Source organism: Triticum urartu, chromosome 7 (genome assembly GCF_003073215.2).
Source record: "Triticum urartu cultivar G1812 chromosome 7, Tu2.1, whole genome shotgun sequence".
Lineage (NCBI taxonomy): Eukaryota > Viridiplantae > Streptophyta > Magnoliopsida > Poales > Poaceae > Triticum > Triticum urartu.
Window position 1 is genome coordinate 125,728,092 of NC_053028.1, and position 8,678 is coordinate 125,736,769.

Below are 8,678 nucleotides of genomic sequence, written 5' to 3' on the forward strand. Positions count from 1 at the left end.
GAAACTTTAATTCTAGGTCGTTTCCTAGTAATTCCTCTAATAATTATGGTAATTCCTACAACAACTCTTATGGTAATTTTAATAAGATACCCTCTGATTTTGAGACTAGTGTTAAAGAATTTATGAATTCACAAAAGAATTTTAATGCTTTAGTTGAACAAAAAATGCTTAAGATTGATGAGTTGGCTAGGAACGTGGATAGAATTTCTCTTGATGTTGATTCTTTGAAACTTAGATCTATTCCACCTGAACATGATATCAACGAGTCTCTCAAATCCATGAGAATTTCCATTGATGAGTGCAAAGAAAGAACCGCTAGGATGCGTACTAAAAAAGATTGCTTTGTGAAAGCGTGTTCTTCTAGTTTTCATGATAATAATAATGAAGATCTAAAAGTGATTGATGTGTCTCCTTTTAAATCTTTGTTTTCCAATATGAATCTTGATAAAGATGGGACCCGAGATGAGTCAACTTTAGTTAAAAGGCGTCCCAATGATTCAAAGTTTCTAGATCTTCATGCAAAAATTAACATAAGTGGGATTGAAGAGGTCAAAACTTTACATAGCAATGAACCCACTATTTTGGATTTCAAGAAATTTAATTATGGTAATTGCTCTTTGATATGTTGTATTTCCTTGTTGCAATTCGTGTTAAATTCTCCTCTTGCTTATGATCAAAATAAAGCTTTTACTAAACATATCATTGATGCTTTAATGCAATCCTATGAAGAAAAGCTTGAACTAGAAGTTTCTATCCCTAGAAAACTTTATGGTGAGTGGGAACCTACTATTAAAATTAAGATTAAAGATTATGAATCATATGCTTTATGTGATTTGGGTGCTAGTGTTTCCACAATTCCAAAAACTTTGTGTGATGTGCTAGGTTTCCGTGAATTTGATGATTGTTCTTTAAATTTGTATCTTGCGGATTCCACCATTAAGAAACCTATGGGGAGAATTAATGATGTTATTATTGTTGCAAATAGGAATTATGTGCCCGTAGATTTCATTGTTCTTGATATAGATTGCAATCCTACATGTCCTATTATTCTTGGTAGACCAACGATTGGTGCAATTATTGACATGAAAGAAGGAAATATTAGATTGAAATTTCCGTTAAGGAAATGCATGGAACACTTTCCTAGGAAGAAAATTAAATTACCTTATGAATCTATTATGAGAGCCACTTATGGATTGCATACCAAAGATTACAATACCTAGATCTATTCTTGCTTTTATGCCTAGCTAGGGGCGTTAAACGATAACGCTTGTTGGGCGGCAACCCAATTTTATTTTATTTCTTTACTTTTTGTTCCTGTTTAGTAATAAATAATTTATCTAGCCTCTGTTATGATTGTGTTTTTATGTTTTAGTTAGTGTTTGTGTCAAGTAAAGCCTTTAAGATCTTCTTGGGTGATTGTTGTTTTATCTTGCTGATAAAAACAGAAAGTATGCGCTCACGAAAATAATTTTCAGTTTTCACCAAAGAGCGATAAAATACCAATCCCAACTGCAGTAGATCAATATACAAATTTTCCTGGTCTTCCTAATTTTTCATAATATTTGGAGTTACAGAAGTATTCGAGACCTACAAATTTTGACTGTTCTGTTTTAGACATATTTTGTTTTTTGCATGTTGTTTTCTTATTTTGATGCATCTATGGCTAGTATCGGGGGGTATGAACCATAGAGAAGTTGGAATACATTAGGTTTAACACCAATATAAAAAAGAATGAGTTAATTACAGTACCTTAAAGTGGTGGTTTATTTTCTTATACTAATGGAGCTCACGAGATTTTCTGTTGAGTTTTGTTATGTGAAGTTTTCAAGTTTTTGGGTAAAGATTTGATGGACTTTGGAACAAGGAGTGGCAGGAGCCTAAGCTTGGGGATGCCCAAGGCATCCCAAGGTAAAATTCAAGGAAAATAAAAACCTAAGCTTGGGGATGCCCCGGAAGGCATCCCCTCTTTCGTCTTCGTCTATCGGTAACTTTACTTGAGGCTATATTTTTATTCACCACATGATATGTGTTTTGCTTGGAGCGTCTTGTATGATTTGAGTCTTTGCTTTTTAGTTTACCACAATCATCCTTGCTGTACACACCTTTTGGGAGAGACACGCATGAATCAGAATTTATTAGAATACTCTATGTGCTTCACTTATATCTTTTGAGCTATACAATTTTGCTCTAGTGCTTCACTTATATCTTTTTAGAGCACGGTGTTGGTTTTATTTTATAGGAATTATTGATCACTCATGCTTCACTTATATTATTTTTAGAGTCTTTTAGAACAACATGGTAATTTGCTTTGGTTATATAACTAGTCCTAATATGATGGGCATCGAAGTTGGGTATAATAAAAACTTGCATATAAAGTGCATTGAATAGTAGGAGAAGTTTGATACTTGGTGATTGTTTTGAGACATGCGGATGGTGATATTAGAGTCATGCTAGTGGAGTAGTTGTGAATTTGAGAAATACTTGTGTTGGGGTTTGCTAGTCCCGTAGCATGCACGTATGGTAACCGTTGTGTAACAAATTTGAAGCATGATGTATTTTTTGATTGTCTTCCTTATGAGTGGCGGTCGAGGACGAGCGATAGTCTTTTTCTACCAATCTACCCCCCCCTAGGAGCATGCACGTAGTGCTTGGTATTTGATGACTTGTAGATTTTTGCAATAAGTATGTGAGTTCTTTATGACTAATATTGAGTCCATGGATTATATGCACTCTCACCCTTCCACCATTGCTAGCTCTCTAGTACCGCGCAACTTTCTCCGGTACCATAAACCCACCATTTACCTTCCTCAAAACAGCCACCATACCTACCAATTATGGCATTTCCATAGCCATTCCGAGATATATTGACATGCAACTTTCCACCGTTCCGTTTATTATGACACGATCCATCATTGGCATATTGCCTTGCATGATCATGTAGTTGACATCGCATTTGTGGCAAAGCCACCGTTCATGATTTTTCATACATGTCACTCTTGATTCATTGCACATCCCGGTACACCGCCAGAGGCACGCATCTAGAGTCATATTTTTGTTCTAAGTATCGAGTTGTAATCTTTGAGTTGTAAATAAATAGAAGTGTGATGATCATAATTATTAGAGCATTGTCCCATGCGAGGAAATAAAATAAAAAAGAGAGAAAGGCCAAATAAAAAAGAGAGGGCCCAAAAAAGGAAGAAAAAAAGGAAAAAAATGAGAGAAAAAGAGAGAAGGGACAATGCTACTATCCCGTTTCCACACTTGTGCTTCAAAGTAGCACCATGGTCTTCATGATAGAGAGTCACTTATTTTGTCACTTTCATATACTAGTGGGAAATTTTCATTATAGAACTTGGCTTGTATATTCCAACGATGGGCTTCCTCAAATGCCCTAGGTCTTCGTGAGCAAGCAAGTTGGATGCACACCCACTTAGTTTTTTTGTTGAGCTTTCATACATTTATAGCTCTAGTGCATCCGTTGCATGGCAATCCCTACTCACTCACATTGACATCTATTGATGGACATCTCCATAGCCCATTGATACGCCTAGTTGATGTGAGACCATCTTCCTCCTTTTTGTCCTCTCCACAATCACCACTCTATTCCACCTATAGTGCTATGTCCATGGCTCGCGCTCATGTATTGCATGAATGTTGAAAAGGTTTGAGATTACTAAAGTATGAAACAATTTCTTGGCTTGTCATCGGGGTTGTGCAGGATTTGAGTATTTTGTGTGACGAAGATGGAGCATGACCACACTATATGATTTTTAGGGATGAGCTTTCTTTGGCCATGTTATTTTGAGAGGACATAATTACTTTGTTAGTATGCTTGAAGAATTATTATTTTTATGACAATAAACTTTTCTCTTGAATCTTTCGGATCTGAACATTCATGCCACAATAAAAAAATTACATTGATAAATATGTTAGGTAGCATTCCACATCAAAAATTCTGTTTTTATCATTTACCTACTCGAGGACGAGCAGGAATTAAGCTTGGGGATGCTTGATACGTCTCCAACATATCTATAATTTTTGATTGTTCTGTGCTATTATATTATCTATTTTGGATGTTTAATGGGCTTTAATATGCTCTTTTATATTATTTTTGGGACTAACCTATTAACCGAAGGCCCGGTGCCAGTTTCTGTTTTTTGCCTATGTGTTTCGCAGAAAAGGAATACCAAACGGAATGAAACCTTCGTGATGATCTTTCTTGGACCAAAAGCAAACCAGGAGACTTGGAGTGGAAGTCTGGAACTCCGTGAGGCAGCCACGAGATAGGAGGGTGTGCCAGGGGGGTAGGCGCGCCCCACCCTCGTGGGCCCCACGGAGCTCCACCGACGTGCTTCTATATATACTCTTATACCCTAAAAACATCATAGGGAGCTACAAAACCACTTTTCCACCGCTGCAACCTTCTATACCCGTGAGATCCCATCTTGGGGCCTTTTCCTGCGATCTACCGGAGGGGGAATCGATCACGGAGGGCTTCTACATAAACACCATAGCCTCTCCGATGAAGCGTGAGTACTTTACCACAGACCTTCGGGTCCATAGTTATTATCTAGATGGCTTCTTCTCTCTCTTTGATCTTCAATACAAAGTTCTCCTCGATGTTCTTGGAGATCTATTCGATGTAATACTCTTTTGCGGTGTGTTTCCCGAGATCTGATGAATTGTGGGTTTATGAACTTGATTATCTATGAATATTATTTGGTTCTTCTCCGAATTCTTATATGCATGATTTTATATCTTTGCAAGTCTCTTCGAATTATCGGTTTAGTTTGGCCTACTAGATTGATCTTTCTTGCAATGGGAGAAGTGCTTAGCTTTGGGTTCAATCTTGCGGTGTCCTTTCCCAGTGACAGTAGGGGCAGCAAGGCATGTATTGTATGGTTGCCATCGAGGATAAAAAGATGGGGTTTATATCATATTGCTTGAGTTTATCCCTCTACATCATGTCAGCTTGCTTAATGCATTACTCTGTTCTTATGAACTTAATACTCTAGATGCATGCTGGATAGCAGTCGATGTGTGGAGTAATAGTAGTAGATGTCGAATCGTTTCAATCTACTTGACACGGATGTGATGTGTAACGCCCTCGATGCGGCTATAGCTCCCACGTGTCGAGGCACGACTTAGAGACATAACCGCATTGAAAGCAATGTCGCAAGTCAGGCAATCATTACAACATCCCATGTAATATATATATAATAAAAAGGGGAAGATACATAGTTGGCTTACACTCGCCACGTCACATCAAAGTACATAAATAACATGCATCATACAAACACTCATGGCCCGACTACGGCGCCAAAATGGAAAATAACCCAACATGCGACAAGGCCCTGAATCAAACCCCAACTAGGCACCACTACTGATCATCAGGAAAAGACACGTAGTAACGCTGAGAGTCCTCGTCGAACTCCCACTTGAGCTCGTAATCGTCACCTGGAGCGGAATCACCTGGACCTGCATCTGGAGTTATAGTATCTGTGAGCCACAGGGACTCAGCAATCTCGCACCCTCGCGATCAAGACTATTTAAGCTTATAGGAATGTCAAGGCAAATATAAGTGGAGCTGCAGCAAGTGACTAGCATATATGGTGGCTAAAATATACGCAAAAGAGAGCGAGAAGAGGAGGCAAAGCGCGAACGAGAAGCTAGAAGGCAGCCTGCGCAAACGTTACTCCAACACCGTGTCCACTTCCCGGACTCCGCCGAGAAGAGACCATCACGGTAACACACTCATTTGATTCATTTTAATTAATTAAGGTTCAAGTTATCTACAATCGGACATTAACAAATTCCCATCTGCCCATAACCGCGGGCACGGCTTTCGAAAGTTCAATCCCTGCAGGGGAGTCCCAACTTAGCCCATGACAAGCTCTCACGGTCAACGAAGGAATAGACCTCCTCCCAAGACGTTCCGATCAGACTCGGTATCTCGGTAACTCAAGACACTTCGACAGGTTAAAACAAGACCAGCAACACCGCCCGAGTGTGCCGACAAATCCCGATAGGAGCTACACATATCTTTTTCTCAGGGCACACTTAGATTGTCTAAACTTCCGGTAGGCCAGCCCAGAGTTGCCCCTGGTAGCCACCGGCGGCTGACGATTTGGACCAACACTCAGAGGAGCACTGGCCCCGGGGGGGTTAAAATAAGATGACCCTTGAGTCTGCAGAACCCAAGGGAAAGAAAAGGCTAGGTGGCAAATGGTAAAACCAAGGCTGGGCATTGCTGGACAAGCTTTAATCAAGGCGAAATATCAAGGGGTTCCCATTATAACACAACCGCGTAAGGAACGCAAAATCCGGGAACATAACACCGATATGACAGAAACTAGGGCGGCAAGAGTGGAACAAAACACTAGGCGAGAGGCCGAGCCTTCCACCCTTTACCAAGTATATAGATGCATTAAGATAACATAGCAATATAATGATATCCCAACAAGTAAATAAAAGATGTTCCAACAAGGAACGGCCTCCAATCTTCACCTGCAACTAGCAACGCTATAAGAGGGGCTGAGCAAAGCGTAACATAGCCAATCAACGGTTTGCTAGGACAATGGTGGGTTAGAGGTTTAACATGGCAATTGGGAGGCTGACAAGCAAAAGGTAGGCATCGTAGCATTGGCATAGCAAGAGCGAGCAAACTAGCATAGCAAAGATAGTAGTGATTTCGAGGGTATGATCATCTTGCCTGCACAGTTGTCAGAGTTGACTGGATCCTCACAAGCAAACTCAATGGGCTCCTCGGTAGCGAACTCGTCTCCCGGCTCTACCCAAACAAGACAAACAAGCAACAAGGATACAATCAACCACGTGCAAGACCAAGCAATATGATGAAATGATGATATGCTATGCGGGATGCGATGTGGGATGCAAAATGCAAGATATGACAGGAAATGCATGAACCTGGCCTCAACTTGGAATTCCAAGGGTGCCACTGAAAAGATGAGATGAAATCTCTTGAAAACGATATAAAGATCACCGGAATCGGAGTTACGGTTTGGAAATGGCAAGCGTTTAAGAATGACACCGGTCTGCGATTTACATCAAGTAGGCATCTAAATGCAATGAGATGAACATGCTACAGCCACCAAACATAACAACAAAATACATGGCAGGGATGCACACAAGATGCTTAACAAAAGACTAGCACTGAGCTACGGCCAATTCATCCATTATGAGGTTCAAACAAGCATGGCAAAAACGCAAATGCAAAACAGATTCCAGACTTAGTGAAATTAACACTTGTCTGAAATTTCAGATCACGAAGCCCTCTTCGGAGCAGCAAAACAACATGATACATGACCTCATTAAGACAAGTAAGAACATGGCATGAAGCTAATCAACAAGCTTAACAAAAGACCCAAAGTGACCTGGGGCCAAAAGGGTTCACAAAATATACTAACGGGCACACGAACATAGCAAAAACGTAATCAGTTTTCAGACTTAGTGAAAACTGAGACATGCTGAAATATAGCTCACGAAGGCATGTAAACGAGCTCGATGCACTCACTACGGTGCAAGTCATGGCAAGGCAAGCATACATCCATTAATAAGGCACAAAATACAAGCTATACATGGCAATAACAATGGCATAGCATGCACGGATCAACTACAACAACGCCGGCAAAATCGCAAACGAGTTGACGATCTGCCCAGATTCACCACGAAGCAAAAGTAGAGCTCGATTGACTCAAGCTAGGGTGCTCCATAATTGCAAAAAAAGACATGGATGGATATAGCATAACATGATTAACAAAACTCCTTTACTGATCATCCTCAAAAGAGGCACGGGTCACTAGGAAACAAGCTGAACATATGGCATCATGAACTAAATAACCCCAGACTTAGTGAAAACAACTAAGTCTCTGAAAACAGATTTCCCAGGTGCCTCACTTTGCAAGCTTGCACAAGTCACCACACACATCCTAAAAATGCATGGGTTGCACCTATGGAAATAAGGCAAAATCCTTAACAAAACATATGAAGGACTCACAGGCATAGCATGCACACAATAATCATGGCAAAAATGACAAAAGTCTAAGATGAACTAGCAGATCTGACAATTAACTCACGAAGCCTCCTTCTAACAGCATTTTGGGAATCAAGATGAGCTCAAATGAAAATGATGCAATGTAATGAAATGATGTACTCGTCGAGATGAACATTTTGATATATTATATGCCCAAAACGGAGCTACGGATGCGGAGATACGGCCGGTCAAAGTATGCATAAAAATTAGGGTTTCGGAAGGAGAAAGTCAACCGTCCAATTTCCAGATCTAAATCCAGATCAGGCACGGGAACCGAGGTCGCCGGATTTACTGTAGCTGCTCGCCGGATCCGACGGGGAAGAAGGCCGGGGTCGGTGGAGAGGACCGGGCGGCGGTGGAGCTTACTCCGGCCCGGCGGAGGGGGTGGCCCGTGGCGGCGCGGCGTGCTCCGGGCGGCGACGGTGGGGCGGCGCCGGCCCGGCGAGGCAGCGAGAGGTGGCGGGGCGGCGGCCGGCGTCGGAGGAGAAGGGCGGCGGTGCGGGCGTCTCCTCTGGCCCGCGGAGGCGGCGTCGGGGGCCGGCTACGGGCCTTCGGGCCCGGCGGCGGCGGGTGTGGCCGGTGCCACGTGGCAGCGTCCGGTTGGGTGCAGGGCAGCGGCGGACGT